Source organism: Salvelinus sp. IW2-2015, linkage group LG6.2, assembly GCF_002910315.2.
Source record: "Salvelinus sp. IW2-2015 linkage group LG6.2, ASM291031v2, whole genome shotgun sequence".
NCBI lineage: Eukaryota > Metazoa > Chordata > Actinopteri > Salmoniformes > Salmonidae > Salvelinus > Salvelinus sp. IW2-2015.
The window spans coordinates 12,283,166-12,302,230 of NC_036846.1; the positions used below are offsets into that span (position 1 = coordinate 12,283,166).

Genomic DNA, 19,065 nt, shown 5'->3' on the forward strand with positions numbered 1-19,065 from the left:
CGAGCCTGGCAGGATGAAATATGATTGTCTGTATTTGTTTGATGGGGTGCAATCCTCAGATAATAGCATGGTTTGCTTTCGCCGTAAAGCCTTTTTGAAATCTGACACAGTGGCTGGATTAACGTGAAGTAAAGCTTTAATTTGGTGTATTGCACTTGTGATTGTAAGAAAGTTAAATATTTCTAATAATTTAATTTGAATTTGGCGCTCTGCCATTTCACCAGATGTTTTCAAATTGATCCCTAAGTTAATGGAAACAGCTTTTGACTTCACAAGAACAGGGCTTAGTTTCCTGATAGCGATAAAACTTTGGGTTACGATTGTTTTAACAATGCATCTTTCCTACAACGGCCAAAGATGTAACATTCGTTTCCCAAAACACCACGCAGAGAATGTTCAATGTGTGTGTTGAGGCTTGTGTCGATACTGAAAGGATCAAAAGAAAGACAGCACTGCTCTCAGATCAGCATCCTCCCTTTCAAATCTTACCTTAACATTAGAATTATTCCACAATACTAATGACGGATCAGGTCCTAAAGAGTTTATCACCTACGGCTACAATATTGAGGCGGCTTATTCTAATGCTTACCCAATAATTATCCACTAAATCAAGTTTAGGTACATCATTGCACACGTTACTCACCATTAACTATTTTGAGGCGGCAATTACAGACACAAATACCTTAAAACTCAGAAATATATAGGTCTATGTAGCCTCGACTGTATTAACTCGGTTTTCATTAGAAGCATTTTTATATCTTTCGCTTGTTAGTAACAACTGCAACAAAATTCGCAAATTTGTAGTCACATTCGTTCTGAAGTTATCTGCAGTCACAGAAAGACAGAAACATCTTGATTTTGTGTATACAGTGACGCGGAAGGGCAAAAAAAAGCATCTAACGACTGGTTTGAGGCAATGGTTAAATAACGAGCATTTTCAAGAGCAACTTTAGCAACGGTGGTTTGGGAAACAGCTTGGAGTTAACAATGCTCCTACCAAGGTTCTAACGAACTTAGCTTTAAGATGCTATTGGGAAACTGGGCCCAGTACAATAGGATGTTGTTATACACCCTGACCACTATGTAGCGGACGTTAAAATTGGCCCATCATCTTGTCTATTTATTTGGCTCCATTTCTATTGGAACATTTTGTCAGACATTTTTCCAATGCATAAGGTTCAAAAAGATCTCCTGAACTCACTAAATATTTCATTAATAATTAATCCATCCAAACTGTCAGTGTTTTTGAGTAAGTCTAGATAAAACAACAGTCTGAACAACCTTTGCAGGAAGAAGTCGCTGCATCTTTGTGGCTCAAAACGTAATATTTTAAATTACTTTTCTGGATTCTAGGACAGTACCCAAGAGTAAATGAAGGTCATCCTATTCACTCTAAAAATATACCTGGTGGCTCAAGGCAAAGATGCACCTTATTTTAAAGGAGATGGAAAGTACATTATTATACAGAGAACACTGAGGACCACATGACAGTCAGAGTCTGAAAATGTCTAATGAATTGCATTGGCATACTGAAGTTCAACCAACGGTTCAAAAACAATGTCTACAGTTAATCTATCATAGTCGTTAAAAACACTAAACTAAATTAACAGCATAGAAAAATAACATGGAGGCATGAGAAATTCATAAATTATAATCCAGGCTTTTTCTAGATTTTCCATAAACAAATCACAAAAAAGGTCAGAAATATTGTGGATATGAAAACTTTAAAAAGACAAAAATACAACTTGCAAGAGCAGTCCATGAGAAAACAGGGCTGGTTTGGGATTCAGCGGAGTTAATTCTCACTAAATTCAGTCACCGTCAAGAGAATTCCTGCTTCATTACAGACAGAGGCTCTGTCCCAATTGGCTCTCATTCCTCCCAAAGTGTGCACTTGTTCACTTCCCGTCACTAATTTAGAGGAAATTACTGATGACTGGAATAAGAAATATGTTGGAAATTACCACTAGCCCATGCCTCCACCAATCCAATGCTTTTAGTGAAAGAGTACACGCTTCAGGAGAAAGGAGATTATTGGGACACACCTAGTGTGCATTTCATGGCAGGGAGGTAATTCTCATTTACAGGTTATAACGTCTCTTTTACAGGAAAAAGCAGGAGGCCACTGAAGGTAGTGTGCCCATCATTGTTGTCTTACACCTGGCACTGCTCCCACAGTTCCACACAGACCCTGTCCCCATTATTCTGATTCAAATTGGYATTGTCACCATCAGCACCCTTGTGGTCATTGTAGACAAACGTACATAATGTGAAGTAGTAGACTCCCTTCACTGGATCTGTGAAGATACCTGTAACAGAGGGGAAAATATTATGACAAAATACAATAATTGTCTAATGCTAATTGCTATTAGCTAAAGGTAATAGGCTAATGCTAATTGCTTCCTCCAGCTCAGTCCAACACACACAAACAGTTAATTTTACACACAGTATGTTTTTAATGTAAGTATTAATATTGAAATGTAATTTGCACATGCGCTGAATGTGGTTCCGGTCACTTATGACTGGTCCCAGCAGCGCAGCCTCTGCATTCAGATTTACCATTTATGAATGGGTCCCGGCAGCATAGCCTCTGCATTTAGATTTACCACTCCCTGGGAAGTTTCACTTGAACAACCCTCCAAGTTGCAATTACAAGTGGCAACCTGAGAATTTTGTTGCCTGAGTTGGCAAGTTGTGATGTTTCACCACTGACATTTTACACCAAAAGACGACCATTCAGTTTGACAACCACCTTATCAATATGGATAATGTAGTTGGTTTGACCATATTGTATATGTTAAGCAAGCTAGCTAAGTTTATTATTAGCAACATTAGCTTCCTTGTCAAGCTAGCTAAAATCTTATTGATTGAATAATTGTTCTGACCAAAGACCATATGAATGAAACAAAGTTGTATTTCTGACTAGGAAATAGGAAGTTCCACTGAGCACTTGAACACAGCATAACTTCTGTGCCATGCAGTTTAACCTTGATTAATGTGAATACAAAGTATATCTTGAGATTGAGCAAAATGTAGGGAACATTTAAGTGCAGTGTTAATATCTGTAAGTAACATTTTCATTAATATGTTAATTTCTCAACATACATTATATACATATCACATCTAATATAATTATGCTAAAGTCATCTGACTTTTATTCTGTACCTTCAATCACTTTCTTCATTTCGATCACTTCAGTTTGAAATTCAACCTCTTTGGCAGTCAATTAAACTTTGATTTCTGTGAATATTAAGAAAGCATACATTCAGATTATTCAGCAGTATAAGACTTAAATATTCTATATCATATCTCATTTTAAAGTATGCCGAAGTAACACAAATATTCGAAAAGCAATTAGCCAACGTGACAACGTTGCAGGCTAGCTAGACAACCTGATTACTACCACATAGATTTAACCTTCTTTAACATTTATATTGTACAGTACCTTCATCCACTTCCCTCAGTTTAACCACTTCAGCTTAAAAGGTCAAACTCGTATGCAGTAAATGAAAATTTTTGAATTGAACAAGCATACATTTTAAAGTAATTGTCTAGTGTATATGAGCATTTAAATATTAATATTCTGTTAACTCATAATATTGTTGACACATCATATACTCGTGTGGCCAAAGTATACATTGGAGAGAAAAGAAAACTTCAAAAACAATCTCAAACTTGTATCTCAAACAGACAGTTTCAAACATGCTTGCCATTTCCTCATAGAGGAAGACATCCTCCTGAGGAGGATGAGCTGGCCAATCAGCGGTCTACTTGCATTCATATTTTTTTTAAGACTGGTATATGCCCACACCATTCTGTTTGGGTATGCCAACACCGTTCCAACACTGAAAAACTGCCTTTTAGCATACTTAAGCATTTTTGGAAGGAAAACTACTTCACTCGTATTGTAATTAATTATGGGACATATTTCATAGAAATCTGCAAACACTGGACAGTTACTTTAAGATTACTCAAAGCAGCATAGGAGATCACAAGTTTATATCACATCTAATGTTAAAGTATGTCGAAATAAACAAAATATTCAGGAAGGCAACTAGCCAACGCATCTAAGGTTCTGTACCTTCATTGTCTTTCAGTTTGCACATTCCTTTCACTGTGGCAAAGAAATTGGCTCCCAAAGCTCTGTTCTGTTGCGCCGAAGAGTTTAGCTGAGCCTCCAAGTCTCTCAGTTTGTCTACTTCAGCGATCAGGCCTCACTGGCATGAGGATACAGAACAGGGGAAATCTTTTTTTCTCGGCAGTTGGCATTCAATATGTTGCTTTACTGCCCCCAACTGGACTATAACACAAATCCATTATACATTGTGATACAAAATGGGGGGGGAAATAAAAATTATAAATAAAGACCCTTCCAACTAACCCTACACTCATTAAAAACCCACCACTTACTGAAAAAAATAAATGCAACATGTAAAAAGTGTTGGTCACATGTTTCATGAGCTGAAATAAAAGATGACAGAAATTGTCCATACCCACAAAAAACGTTTTAAACAAATTGTGCACAAATTTGTTTACATCCCCATTAGTGAGCACTTCTCCTTTGACAAGATAATCCATCCACCTGACAAGAAGCTGATTAAACAGCATTATTGTTACACAGGTGCACCTTGTGCTGGGGACAATAAAAGGCCACTAAAATATGCAGTTTTGTCACGCCACAACGCCACAGATGTCTCAAGTTCAGCGAGCATGCAATTGACTGCAGAAATGTCCACCAGAGCTGTTGCCAGAGAATTTAATGTTAATTTCTCTACCATAAGCCACCTCCAACGTCATTTTAGAGAATTTGGCAGTACGTCCAACCGGCCTCACAACCGCAGACCACATGTAACCATGCCAGCCCAGGACCTCCACATCCGGCTTCTTCACCTGCGAGATCGTCTGAGACTAGCCACCTGGACAGCTGATGAAACGGAGGAGAATTTCTGTCTGTAATAAAGCCCTTTTGTGGGGAAAAACATTCTGATTGGCTGGGCCTGGCTCCCCAGTGGGTGACCCACCTCAACCTGCCTCTCTCGCACCGGACACTTCCAATCCCCAGCAACACGAGCACCCCTACAGTTGACACAACTTTATCCACCGAAACTACACAATCCTCTATCCCATGCCCTGTTGAACACTTCCAACATCTTGGAATCTCGCTCCTACAAACTGTTGCAACATGACCATAAACATTGCACCTGAAACAGTGCAGTGGAATCTGCACAAAAACAGGATAACTGATAACTAACAGGATAACTGATATATCCTAACTATATCCTATATCCTAATAACTTTGTCGGGTAAAGACGCAAAAGGACTGACAGTGACTCCTCTGTTTCACCACCGGGTCTGCGTCGCACCAAACGACAGGCATCACAAACACTAGGAATCTTCAACTTCAATTATTCCACCTCCACACTTAATGCTACCACAGACATCACTCCTTTCAATGGTGCCCTGCTCCTAAGAGCAAAGCAAGAAACAGATCTTGACCCAAGTTACGTGACACGGAGTGCCCGCTCCCTCTGGTCAGTAGAAACAAACATCACAAGTCCACTACAGGTTATCTTCACTGACTCAACTGCACCCAACGCCTTGCTCACCCACCCTGAAACCACAAATGGATCCACTTCCTCCAAAAATGTCACTCCTACTGGACCAGATTATTCTTTATCAAGTCCATTGATACCTGGCTTGGGTTCCAAGCTCTTCACCACACCTTCCACCTCACTTAACGTACTCATTGACTGCCATTTCACCTCAAGAACTCGATCTGGCGCACAGCTCACTCGGATTGAATTTCACACCACTCTTCTTCAACACCCCAGCTCCATTTTTAATCACTATCTTCCTTTTTTTTTTTCTCCATTTCAAATCCCACCTCTGCTTTCCACATTCTGTTCAATCTCTTCTTTCTCTTTTTTCCCCCTTCATTCCTCCTCAGAAATCCACCTTTCTGTGTTCCTGCCCCAATATTCCTCTTCTCACGACTTTGCTTGTGGCCTGGTGGCATCCCGACTTAACTCCATCTCATAATAGTCCTGCTCACCTCAGAAACATGTATTTTCTGGGCACCAACATTTTGAGAGCATGTTCAGTACCTTCTCAGCCAAAGGACATCTTGGAATTCTGTAAGAAGATGGAGGTGCCTCAATTAAATGAAATATGATAGCAATGAGATTGTGAGCTTGCTATTGGTCAGTTTGAACGAATTGGTTGTGTTTGTTTTAATTGATTGCAGGTGTGATTGTGACCGGCACCTCCACCAGAGGTGTGTTCAGTTCACTTAAATGTTTGCTACGTTGTGTAATGGTTTGTACTGAATGACACGTTTCTTCTAAACGTTCATGTATGTTGTTTAACAGACTTTGAGGTATGTTTGCTCCCGTTTGGTGGGTGTGGCTTGAAGCAATGAGTGACGTATTTAAAGGGCAGTGGAAAAGCTGACAGCGTTCCCTAACCCCTCCCTGTTTTTCAACTAGTCGTTCAGTAAAGTACAGTTTTTGTTCAATTGAACGTTCCAGAATGTAAAAACGTACTGAATGCAACCTTGTTATCTAAAGGGGGAGCTTCTATTGGACAAATTCAGGTAAGTCCATCCCCGTTCCGTCTGCTCGGTTTGGTTCTTAAATGGTAAACGATTTCCATTGCAAGACGTAATGAATACACCCCTGGGTTTTTAGCCTGCTCATTATAGGGGCAATCAGCAGTAGAAGCTGTAGAGGTGAACATAGAAATGAAATCGTGGAGTTCCCTGTTAGGGTGAAGGAGAATAAGGTGGCAAGGGTAAGGAGTGTCCAGCGTGTCTCCTATCTGGAGGTGGTGAGAAAATTGGAAGGAATGAGTGGCGGGGAAGAAGCAATGGTAGTAGAGCCACCAAGACGAGTGAAAGTTTCTCATTAACCGATGCTACATGTTAAAAAGGTGGACTTTGTATTATTTATTGCAATGGTAATTAATTGGCCCAGCATTGTCCGTCATTGTAAATAAGAATTTGTACCTAACCTCTCTGGGATATGTGGGACGGTAGCGTCCCACCTGGCCAACATCCAGTGAAAATGCAGAGCACCAAATTCAAATATATTACTATAAAAATTTTACTTTCATGAAATCACACATTCAATATACCAAATTAAAGCTACACTTGTTGTGAATCCAGCCAATGTGTCAGATTTCAAAAATGCTTTACGGCGAGAGCAAACAATGCTATTATCTGAGGATAGCACCCCAGCTAACAATCACAGACCATCATATTTCAACACTCCCGGCGCGACACAAAACGCAGAAATAAAGATATAATTCATGCCTTATCTTTGACGAGCTTCTTCTGTTGGCACTCCAATATGTCCCATAAACATCACAAATGGTCCTTTTGTTCGATTAATTCCGTCGATATATATCCAAAATGTCCATTTATTTGTCGCGTTTGATCCAGAAAAACACCGGTTCCAACTTGCACAACGTGACTAAAAAATATCTAAAAAGTTACCTGTAAGCTTTGTCCAAACATTTCAAACTACTTTTGTAATACAACTTTAGGTATTTTTTTACGTAAATAATCGATAAAATTGAAGACGGGATGATCTGTGTTCAATACCAGAGGAAAACAATGTGTAGCAAGCTTTCTGGCCTCTAACAAACAGTACACATCACTGGAGCCTCATTCTGAACATGGCTACTTCTTCATTCCTCAAAGGAAAAACCTCAACCAATTTCTAAAGACTGTTGACATCCAGTGGAAGCGGTAGGAACTGCAGGAAGGTCCCTTAGAAATCTGGATTCCCAATGAAAACACATTGAAAAGAGAGTGACCTCAACAACAAAAAATCTGAATCCGTTGTCCTCTGAGTTTTGCCTGTCAAATGAGTACTGTTATAGTCACAGACATGATTCAAACAGTTTTAGAAACTGCAGAGTGTTTTCTATCCAATACTAATAATAATATGCATATATTAGCATCTGGGACTGAGTAGGAGGCAGTTTACTCTGGGCACAGTTTTCATCCAAACGTGAAAATGCTGCCCCCTATCCTAGAGAAGTTAACTGACTTGCCTAGTTAAATAAAGGTTACATTTAAAATATGTTAAAAAAAATATATATATATATACACAGCACAAGCGGATGAAAAAGTAAAAAAATTGGAATCATTGTGAACGCCGCTTAAGTTTTTTGGGGTCTCGTGATTTGACAGCCGAGGCGGTGCAAGAAATCCTGTCGGTGAATGTAGCCCCATCACAGGCTTTTGGAATGAAACAATTTTAGTTTCTTATTCAATACCCCGTCCAGCTGGTGGTGGTAATGCACCATTAACATTGGATGCCAACCGCCGTTAATGTACAAAATAAGGAATAAGTGTACTCAATCTAGAGTCAAATATAAAATGAAGTTACTAGAATGCAACTGTATGCTTGATATTGCTAAGCTAGTTGTCCCTAGGGACAAATGGCACTGAAGCTAATGCAAAGTAGCTAACGGCTAAGTCAATTCTTCATCTTTTACAGAAACATGAAAATGATATGTGATTAACATTTATCCTGTGGTCATATATGAATGTACTTAAAGACATTGCATTTTACAAAGTTTATAAAGAAGGATGTTGAAGGATTGTAATTACTCTGTCACACTTGCACATCTTACACATTACTTCACTTCTGAAACTGCTTCCTGTCACATGACTTAAACAGGTGAATTCTACGCTGCTGCACTTAAACTGCCACTAGGGGGTGCTAAACATCTGACAGGTCCATAACATTAGCCATGTTTTGAGGCTTTATAGTGTTTGTTTACAAACATTTTACATTTATTTAACTAGGCAAGTCAGTTAAGAACAAATTCTTATTTTTAATGATGGCAGTGGGTTAAGGAACAGTGGGTTAACTGCCATGTTCAGGGGCAGAACAACAGATTTTTACCTTGTCAGTTCGGGGATTCGATCTTGCAACCTTTCGGTTACTAGTCCAATGCTCTAACCACTAGGTTACCTGCCTCCCCATTTGAGTAAAACAAGCTTACATTTTGGGTTCTGATGCGGTACGACAGTGGAACTATGCTCTTGAGGCATTTCTAAGTTATATTCTTCAATAATAAATGGGTACTTATCATTCATTTTATAAGTAAACAAATGTATGTAGCAACTGCTGATTGCCCCAATTAAGAAACACTAGTGGCCATGACTGAAGCCGAACGCGAGTTGCCTTAGGGTTTGTACTTTGATGTGGGTGTTTCTTGGGTTTGTCAATGAGGGGACTCAATTATCTTTGGGTCTGACTGCGACCCCCGTCCTGGACAAGACCAGGGAAGAACTGCCCAGGGAAACACCATCCCCTCTAAAAACCTTTCTAAAACAGAAGCAAAAAGAACAAAACAGGGAGGGACCTACTTGAATTTGTCCAATAGAAACTCTCGCTTTGTTCTGTTTGCGTCCGTTTATTCATTACGGTTTCCTGTGTTGCATGCATTCCATCCTGGTACCCAGTTAAGGTCTACATTGACCCTGCCCTGTCCTAGTACCTGTGGTTGTTACATTTGGCCTGTTACAGATGTCTATGTAAGGAAATGGTGTAACATTTGCATATATGCAAATATCCTTTGTCATGATAATAACTTATTTGAAAGTCATTCAGTGGGAACAAGGAATACATTTGAATGGGCTCATTGTGAAAGAGTATGCAATCATGTCGAGATACCATTCACTGTTGTTTAAGACCAAGAGGAAAGCACCGTCACATAAAAAGTGGTAACTAGGAACCAAGAACAAGGGAAACATTGTTAACATTTCGAACATGCTGTGCTGGGCCCAGCCCTGGCCCATCTCTGTCAGTTACATGTATGTGGTTTCTTTCTCAGGAGCACAAGATATCAGAGTAATCAATAAATACACATCAAGAATAATATTCCCCTGAAAGATACACCCTTATCAAAATGAAGTTCATAAATGTACAGGTAACTGCCAAAATGAAGTAAACACTTCAGTAAATGAGGGACACAAAGCGTATTGAAAGCAGGGGCTTCCACACAGGTGTGGTTCCGGAGTTAATTAAGCAATAACATCCCGTCATGCTTAGGGTCATGAATAAAAATGCCCAGCTGCTAGAAGAGACCTCAGTGACTTTGAAAGAGGGGTCTCAAAGTAGCATAAGGGGATTTAGTGTGCGTGTCTCAATCATCAGATATCAACCCCCAACACTTCTGGAGTGGCGCCTGAAACAGCGTTTTCCACCACCATTAACAAAACACCAAATTATGGAGTTTCTCGTGGAAGAATGGTGTTGCATCCCTCCAATAGACTTCCAGACACATAGAATCAAATCACATTTTGTCACATGCAGATGTTATTGCGGGTGTAGCGAAATGCTTTGCCAAGGTGTACTGAAGCTGTTCTGGTTCGTGGTGGCCCAATGCCCTATTAAGACACTAATTTGGTGTTTCCTTTATTTTGGCAGATACTTCTATATTGTCAGTTAACTTTTTTCGAGCTAAAGACAAAAAGATTACTCGTATTATGTTTCGTAAGGATACCCATTGTATTTTCTGCAATCATGCTGTTTAAAATGAATGGCTGGTACATCATGATCCTACCTTGAACCTGCCACAGAATATGGTAATCACTCCTGCCTACTCTTTGTTGGTGACAGCTAAATACCTTGTGCTTGCTCTCATCTGATTTTACTGCTTCACTTGCTTCTGCTAACTGCATTGCCATGACCACACAGAGGTGAGCACAAATGTTAATCACCAAAAAGACCTTTCTGCTTACTTTTAATTGTGTCCTAAGTTAAAGTGATGCATGCCTTGATCTGATGTATAGTCTTCAGAGATCCTCAAGGGCTTATTGTCTCAAAACATCTTGTAGGTTCTTGAAATAGTTAATATCAGCTCAGTTTACAGACATGAACCCACTGTACATACCAGTATAACTGGGATCTTGCAAAACATGGAAATACACTTTAAAGCTTATTCAAAGAGGCTTATGTGACCCATTGAGGATAAGGCACTAGACTCAATTTTAAATTGTTCGTTGGGTTCCCAAGGTCAGAATGAAATTCTAAATACTCAAGGATTGTCCTTTGCTCTGACTAATTCATGTGAATTAGTTTTGGGTGACTCCTTCTCTTCTGAGGTATTCTAAATGTAAAGTTTTAGAACGACTTCCGCTGACTGAAATCTTACAGTATAAGTTATTGAATAGCTTTTGTTTGTGAGGTTACTTGTGTTCCTAGATGTCGACGACTGCGTGGCTGTGCACAACTCCAACACCATTAAGTTTGCAGACGACACGATGGTGGTAGGCCTGATCACTGACGACGATGTGGTCATATACCTAGTAGTGTGGTGCCATGACAACAACCTCTCCCTCAGCGTCAGCAAGACAATGGAGCTGATTGTGGACTACAGGAAACGAAGGGCCAAGCTCGCCCCCATCCACATCGACAGGGCTATAGTGGAGTAGCTCGAGAGCTTCAAGTTCCTCGTTGTCCACATCACTAAGGAATTATCATGGTTCACACACACCAAGACAGTTGTGAAGGTACATAGGTATTCCTCTTGTCCAGATGGGATAGGGCAATGTGCAGTGTGATGGCAATTGCTTCTTCTGTGGCTCTATTGGGGCATTATGCAAAGGTAAGTGGGTCTATGGTAAGGTGGAGGTGATATGATCCTTAACTAGCCTCTCAGAAGTGAGTGCTACGTGGCGATAGACATTTAGTTAAGTTACCTTTACCTTTGGTTTCCCTTTGTAATCCGTGATTGTCTGTAGGCCCTGCCACATACACACATCTCATGTATGAGTTATTGAATTGAGACTCCACATTGTCTCTGTACTGATATTTTGCAAGTTTGATTGCCTTACGGAGGGAAAAACTACACAGTTTGTATTCAACCATATTCTCAGTCACCTTGCTGTGGTTAAATGCGGGGGTTCGCGCTTTCAGTTTTTCGCACGAATGCTGCCAACCGATTGGTCAGACCAGCTTTGAATAGACCTTAGCACGGTTACTTCCTGTTTGAGTTTCTGCCTATAGGAAGGGAGGAGCAGGATGGAGTTGTGATCGGATTTGCCGAAGAGAGGTGCGGGGAGGGCCTTGTAGCCATCTCAGAAGGGGAAGAAACAATGGTTGAGAGTTTGATGCGTGAGTACTACAGGCAATGTGTTGATAGAACTTCGGTAGTGTTTTCCTTACATTTGCTTTGTTAAAATCCCCAGCTACAATAAATTCAGCCTTAGGATATGTGATTTTCAGTTTGCACAAAGTCCAGTGTAGTTCCTTGAGGGCCCTCATGATATCGGCTTGAGGGTGAATGTAATGTACACGGCTGTGACTATAAATGAAGCGAATTCTCTTGGGAGGTAATACGGTCAGCAGTTGATTGTGAGGTATTCTAGGCCGGGTGGACAAAAGGACTTGAGTTCCTGTACGTTATCACAATTAGTTAGCCATGAAACATATACCACCGCCTTTCTTTATTCCTGTCTGTGCGATGTACTGAGAACCCAGCTGGCTGTATGGATGGGGACAGTATATCTGGAGAGAGACATGATGTCTCTCTGGAAGGATATCATCGCCCTGAGGTCGACTACTTTATTGCCCAGGGTGTGAACATTAGCGAGTAATATACTCGGAAGCGGTATATTAGTCCTGAGTCGGACTAGAAGTCCACTCCGAATACCTCTTCTCCGCCGGCGGCGTCTTGGAGCAGCCTCTGGGATAAGTTCAATTGCCTTGGGGGGTACGAACAAAGGATTCAATTCGGGAAAACTGGAAGATGAAGAAATTCGGCTTGGCCCGTAAGACCCTCACAAACCTTTACAGATGCACATCTGAATGCATCCTGTCGGGCTCTATCACCGCCTGGTACGGCAACTTCTACACCCGCAACAGCAGGGCTCCCCAGAGGGTGGTGGGGTCTGTCCAACACATCACCGGGGGCACACTGCCTGCCCTCCAGGACACCTACAGCACCAGATGTCACAGGAAAGCCAAAAAGATCATCAACCACCCAAGCCACGGCCTGTTTACCCCGCTATCATCCAGACGGCGATGTCAGTACAGGTGCATCAAAGCTGGGACCGATGGACTGAAAAACAACTTCTATCTCAAGGCCATCAGACTGTTAAATAACTATCACTAGCTGGCTACTACCCGGTTACTCAACCCTGCACCTTAGAGGCTGCTGCCCTATGTACATAGACATGGAATCACTGGTCACTTTAATAACGGCACACTAGTCACTTTAATAGGGTTTACGTACTACTTTACTAATTTCATATGTACGTATATACTGTATTCTACTGTATTTTAGTCAATGCCAATCCGACATTGCTTGTCCTAGTATTTATATATTTCTTAATTCCATTCTTTTACTCTTAGATTTGTGTGTTTTGCTGTGAATTGTTAGATACTACTGTATTGTTGGCGCTAGGAACACAAGCATTTCTCTACACCCGCAAAAACCCACAATAACATCTGCTAAATATGTGTATGTGACCAATACAATTTGATTTGAAGAGGGCACAACAACTCTCCCCCTTAGGAGGCTGAAAAGATTTGTCATGGACCCTCAGATCCTCATAGTTCTACAGCCGCACCATTGAGCGTATCTGGACTGGCTGCATCACCACTCTGTATGGCAACTGCTTGGCATCTCCTCCCTGTCTCATTGTGAAGCTTTGGCTCAGAGCACATTATTGGATTAACTCACTGAAAACTCTCCCGGCATGGACTCTTATTTAACAATGGTGATGTTATTTGTGTTGTTATATTTCACTTTAATTATATATAACTGATTATTCCACCTACATCAGATTACAGTACAATAGTACATTTGCCATGTCACAAACTTAGATCCGTCTTGAAGAACCACTTAAAATGCCGGTAGGTTCTGATGACCTATGACAGTAGTAAAAAGGATACTTTCATTTACCACAGTGGTGGTGATTCAAATGATATCACTAGCCTTGATTAGCTTCACTTCCAATCTAGATCAGCAATATATCCATGTCAAGTGATGACATTTCCATTATTTTCTAATGTAAAAGGGATAGTTCACCCAAATTACAAAATGTATCTGTTGGTTTCCTTACCCTGTAAGTATTTGATGCACAAATCCCATACAAATATGGTACCTTTATCATTTTTGGCCATTCCTGTCCAAATCATCTATAAGTGACTTTATTGAGCTACACAATCAATTTGAGACAATGATTTGGAAACGATGCCCTGAAAAATGCTAATATAGGTACCATGACTTGCATTGGATTTGTGCAACAAATGCTAAGACTCATTTGAAAACAGTGCTGTGTGGGGGAATCAAGCATGGATTGCTGTCACTCATACCTTGTCCATAGACTGTTTACAAGGTAAGGTAACCTTCCTTAAGACAAGGAATTGAAGAGAGAAAAGCATTTTAGCTGTTATCTAGGCAGAATGCAAGGGTTCACATTAAATCAGACCATTTCCAATTAAATTTAAATATAGGCAGAATGGCCTAGTTATATTGAGATGTATAGCCAGACATCAAGTCTTACTCACCAAATTATGAATGCCTATTTCTCATGTATATCTAGCTTTTGACTGTGAATCAAATCTCTGCCGTTGTTATGGAGATGTAAAGATGTGTCACCAGGAGAATAAATATCACCTTTTTTTTATGAACGTATCGGAACACTTGAGTGAGAGGAACAGCTGCTTCCACAAGCTGCAACACACATTAACTATAGATTGTTTACGGAATTTCAAGTACTGGAATAATCAACAACTGTCTATTTAATCCAACATGTCCATGGTTTCATTTTGAGCTAAGCAGTATGTCTAGGCTTGACACTTTCTTGAAAAGTGCCAATTCTTTTCCTTTTTCTGGTGTATGTTAATGTTTGCAGGTGAATGTTAATGTCTATTGGTATACAATGCATTCCGAATGTAATCAGACCACTTGACACTCAGACCACTATTTATTTAGTATGGTCAGGGCGTGAGTTGGGGTGGGTTGTCTATGTGTGTTTTCTATGTTGGGTTTTTTGTGTTCGGCCTGGTATGATTCTCAATCAGAGGCAGCTGTCAATCGTTGTCCCTGATTGAGAATCATACTTAGGCAGCCGGGGTTTCACGTGTGGTTTGTGGCTGTTTGTATTTCGTGTCAGTGTTCGTGCCACACGGGACTGTTGTTCGGGTAGATTCTCTTTTGCTATTTTGTTTCGTTTTAGTGTTCAGTTTAATTGTTAATAAAACATGGACACTTTCCACTCTGCGTTTTGGTCCGATCCATGCTCCTCCTCAGACGAGGAGGAGAACAATCGTAACAGTTACAGCCTTATTCTAAAAGGGATTACATTAACAAAAGGTCTGAATACTAATGTAAATAAGGTATTTCTGTTTGGATTAAATTGATTTAATGAATCTGCAAAGATTTCAAAACATTTGTTTTCGCTTTGTGTATGTTGATGCATGTTAGTATTTTGGTTTATGTTGGTCAAATCAAATCAAATGTATCTATATAGCCCTTCTTACATCAGCTGATATATCAAAGTGCTGTACAGAAACCCAACCCAAAACCCCCAAACAGCAAGCAGTGCAGGTGTAGAAGCACGGTGGCCAGGAAAAACTCCCTAGAAAGGCCCAACCTAGGAAGAAACCTAGAGAGGAACCAGGCTATGAGGGGTGGCCAGTCCTCTTCTGGCTGTGCCGGGTGGGGATTATAACAAAACATGTCCAAGATGTTCAAATGTTCATAGATGACCAGCAGGGTCAAATAATAATAATCACAGTTGTTGAGGGTGCAACAGGTCAGCACCTCAGGAGTAAATGTCAGTTGGCTTTTCATAGCTGATCATTCAGAGTATCTCTACCGCTCGTGCCCTCTCTAGAGAGTTGAAAACAGCAGGTCTGGGACAGGCAGCACGTCCGGTGAAGAGGTCAGGGTTCCATAGCCGCAGGCAAAACAGTTGAAACTGGAGCAGCAGCACGGCCAGGTGAATTGGGGACAACAAGGAGTCATCATGCTAGGTAGTCCTGAGAAATGGTCCTAGGGCTCAGGTCCTCAGAGAGAGAGAGAGAGAGAACAGACTGACCCTAGCCCCTTGACACAAACTACTGCAGCATAAATACTGGAGGCTGAGACGGGAGGGGTCAGGAGACACTGTGGCCCCACCCGACGATACCCCCGGACAGGGCCAAACAGGCAGGATATAACCCCACCCACTTTGCCAAAGCACAGCCCCCACACCACTAGAGGGATATCTTCAACCACCAACTTACAATCCTGAGACAAGGCTGAGTATAGTCCACAAAGATCTCCGCCACGGCACAACCCAAGGGGGGAYGCCAACCCAAAAAGGAAGATCACGTCAGTGATTCAACCCACTTAAGTGACGCACCCCTCCTAGGGACGGCATGGAAGAGCACCAGTAAGCCAGTGACTCAGCCCCTGTAATAGGGTTAGAGGCAGAGAATCCCAGTGGAGAGAGGGGAACCGGCCAGCAGAGACAGCAAGGACGGTTCGTTGCTCCAGTGCCTTTCCGTTCACCYTCACACTCCTGGGCCAGACTACACTCAATCATAGGACCTACTGAAGAGATGAGTCTTCAATAAAGACTTAAAGGTTGAGACCGAGGCTGCGTCTCTCACATGGGTAGGCAGACCATTCCATAAAAATGGAGCTCTATAGGAGAAACCCCTGCCTCCAGCTGTTTACTTTGAAATTCTAGGGACAGTTAGGGGTCATGCGTCTTGTGACCGTAGCATAAGTGTAGGTATGTACGGCAGGACCAAATAGGAAAGATGGGTAGGAGCAAGCCCATGTAATGCTTTGTAGGTTAGCAGTAAAACCTTGAAATCAGCCCTTKCCTTAACAGGAAGCCAGTGTAGAGACGCTAGCACTGGAGTAATATGATCAAATTTTGGGGTTCTAGTCAAGATTCTAGCAGCCGTGTTTAGCACTAACTGAAGTGTATTTAGTGCTTTATCCGGGTAGCCGGAAAGTAGAGCATTGCAGTAGTCTAACCTAGAAGTGACAGAAGCATGGATTCATTTTTCTGCATCATTTTTGGACAGAAAGTTTCTRATTTTTGCAATGTTACGTAGATGGAAAAAAAGCTGTCCTTGAAACAGTCTTGATATGTTCGTCAAAAGAGAGAGCAGGGTCCAGAGTAACGCCGAGGTCCTTCACAGTTTTATTTGAGACGACTGTACAACCATCAAGATTAATTGTCAGATTCAACAGAAGATCTCTTTGTTTCTTCGGACCTAGAACAAGCATCTCTGTTTTGTCCGAGTTTAAAAGTAGAACATTTGCAGCCATTCACGTCCTTATGTCTGAAACACAGGCTTCCAGCGAGGGTAATTTTGGGGCTTCACCATGTTTCATTGAAATGTACAGCTGTGTGTCATCCGCATAGCAGTGAAAGTTAACATTATGTTTCAGAATGACATCACCAAGAGGTAAAATATATAGTGAAAACAATAGTGGTCCTAAAACAGAACCTTGAGGAACACCAAAATTTACAGTTGATTTGTCAGAGGAAAAACCATCCACAGAGACAAACGGATATCTTTCCAACAGATAAGATCTTAACCAGGCCAGAACTTGTCCGTGTAGACCAATTTGGGTTTCCAATCTCTCCAAAAGAATGTGGTGATCGATGGTATCAAAAGCAGCACTAAGGTCTAGGAGCAAGTGGACAGATGCAGAGCCTCGGTCTGACGCCATTAAAAGGTMATTTACCACCTTCACAAGTGCAGTCGCAGTGCTATGATGGGGTCTAAAACCAGACTGAAGTATTTCGTATACATTGTTTGTCTTCAGGAAGGCAGTGAGTTGCTGCGCAACAGCTTTTTCAGAAAATGTAGAGAGGAATGGGAGATTCGATACAAGCAGATTAGTTTTTTTATATTTTCTGGGTCAAGGTTTAGCTTTTCCAAGAGAGGCTTTATTACTGCCACTTTTAGTGAGTTTGGTACACATCCGGTGGATAGAGAGACGTTTATTATGTTCAACATAGGAGGGCCAAGCACAGGAAACTCTTTCAGTAGTTTAGTGGGAATAGGGTCCAGTATGCAGCTTGAAGGTTTAGAGGCCATGATTATTTTYATAATTGTGTCAAGAGGTATAGTACTAAAACACTTGAGTGTCTCCCTTGATCCTAGGTCCTGGCAGTTGTGCAGACTCAAAACAACTAAGCTTTGGAGGAATACGCCGATTTAAAGAGGAGTCCGTAATTTGCTTTCTAATGATCATGATCTTTTCCTCAAAGAAGTTCATGAATTTATCAGTGCTGAAGTGAAAGCCATCCTCTYTTGGGGAATGCTGCTTTTTAGTTAGCTTTGCGACAGTATCAAAAATACATTTTGGATTGTTCTTATTTTCCTCAATTAATTGGGAAAAATAGGATGATCGCGCAGCAGTGAGGGCTCTTTGATACTGCACGGGACTGTCTTTCCAAGCTAGTCGGAAGACTTCCTGTTTGGTGTGGCGCCATTTCCGTTCCAATTTTCTGGAAGCTTGCTTCAGAGCTCGGATATTTTCTGTATACCAGGGAGCTAGTTTCTTATGACAAATGTTTTTGGTTTTTAGGGGTGCGACTGCATCTAGGGTATTGGCAAGGTTAAATTGAGTTCCTCAGTTAGGTGGTTAAATTATTTTTGTACTCTGACGTCCTTGGGTAGGCGGAGGGAGTCTGGAAGGGCATCTAGGAATCTTTGGGTTGTCCCAGAATGTATAGCATGACTTTTGATGATCCTTGGTTGGGGTCTGAGCAGATTATTTGTTGCGATTGCAAACGTAATAAAATGGTGGTCCGATAGTCCAGGATTATGAGGAAAAACATTAAGATCCACAACATTTATTACCATGGGACAAAACTAGGTCCAGAGTATGACTGTGGCAGTGAGTAGGTCCGGAGACATGTTGGACAAAACCCACTGAGTCGATGATGGAGTGGGTCTGTGGACTTTTCCATGTGAATATTAAAGTCACCAAAAATGTGAATATTATCTGCCATGACTACAAGGTCCGATAGGAACTCAGTGAGGAACGCTGTATATAGCCCAGGAGGCCTATAAACAGTAG

At 41.2% G+C, this 19,065-nt stretch overlaps 1 long non-coding RNA gene across 1 annotated transcript; it reads right to left on the reverse strand.

Moving 5' to 3' along the window:
• Window positions 1-1,413: 1,413 nt before the first annotated feature.
• LOC111965560 (uncharacterized) lies at window positions 1,414-4,211 on the reverse strand. Its single transcript, XR_002877532.2, has 3 exons — window positions 4,082-4,211; window positions 3,166-3,240; window positions 1,414-2,309 (listed from the first exon to the last, which is right to left on the reverse strand). It is a non-coding gene; the product is annotated as an uncharacterized lncRNA (long non-coding RNA).
• Window positions 4,212-19,065: the final 14,854 nt, after the last annotated feature.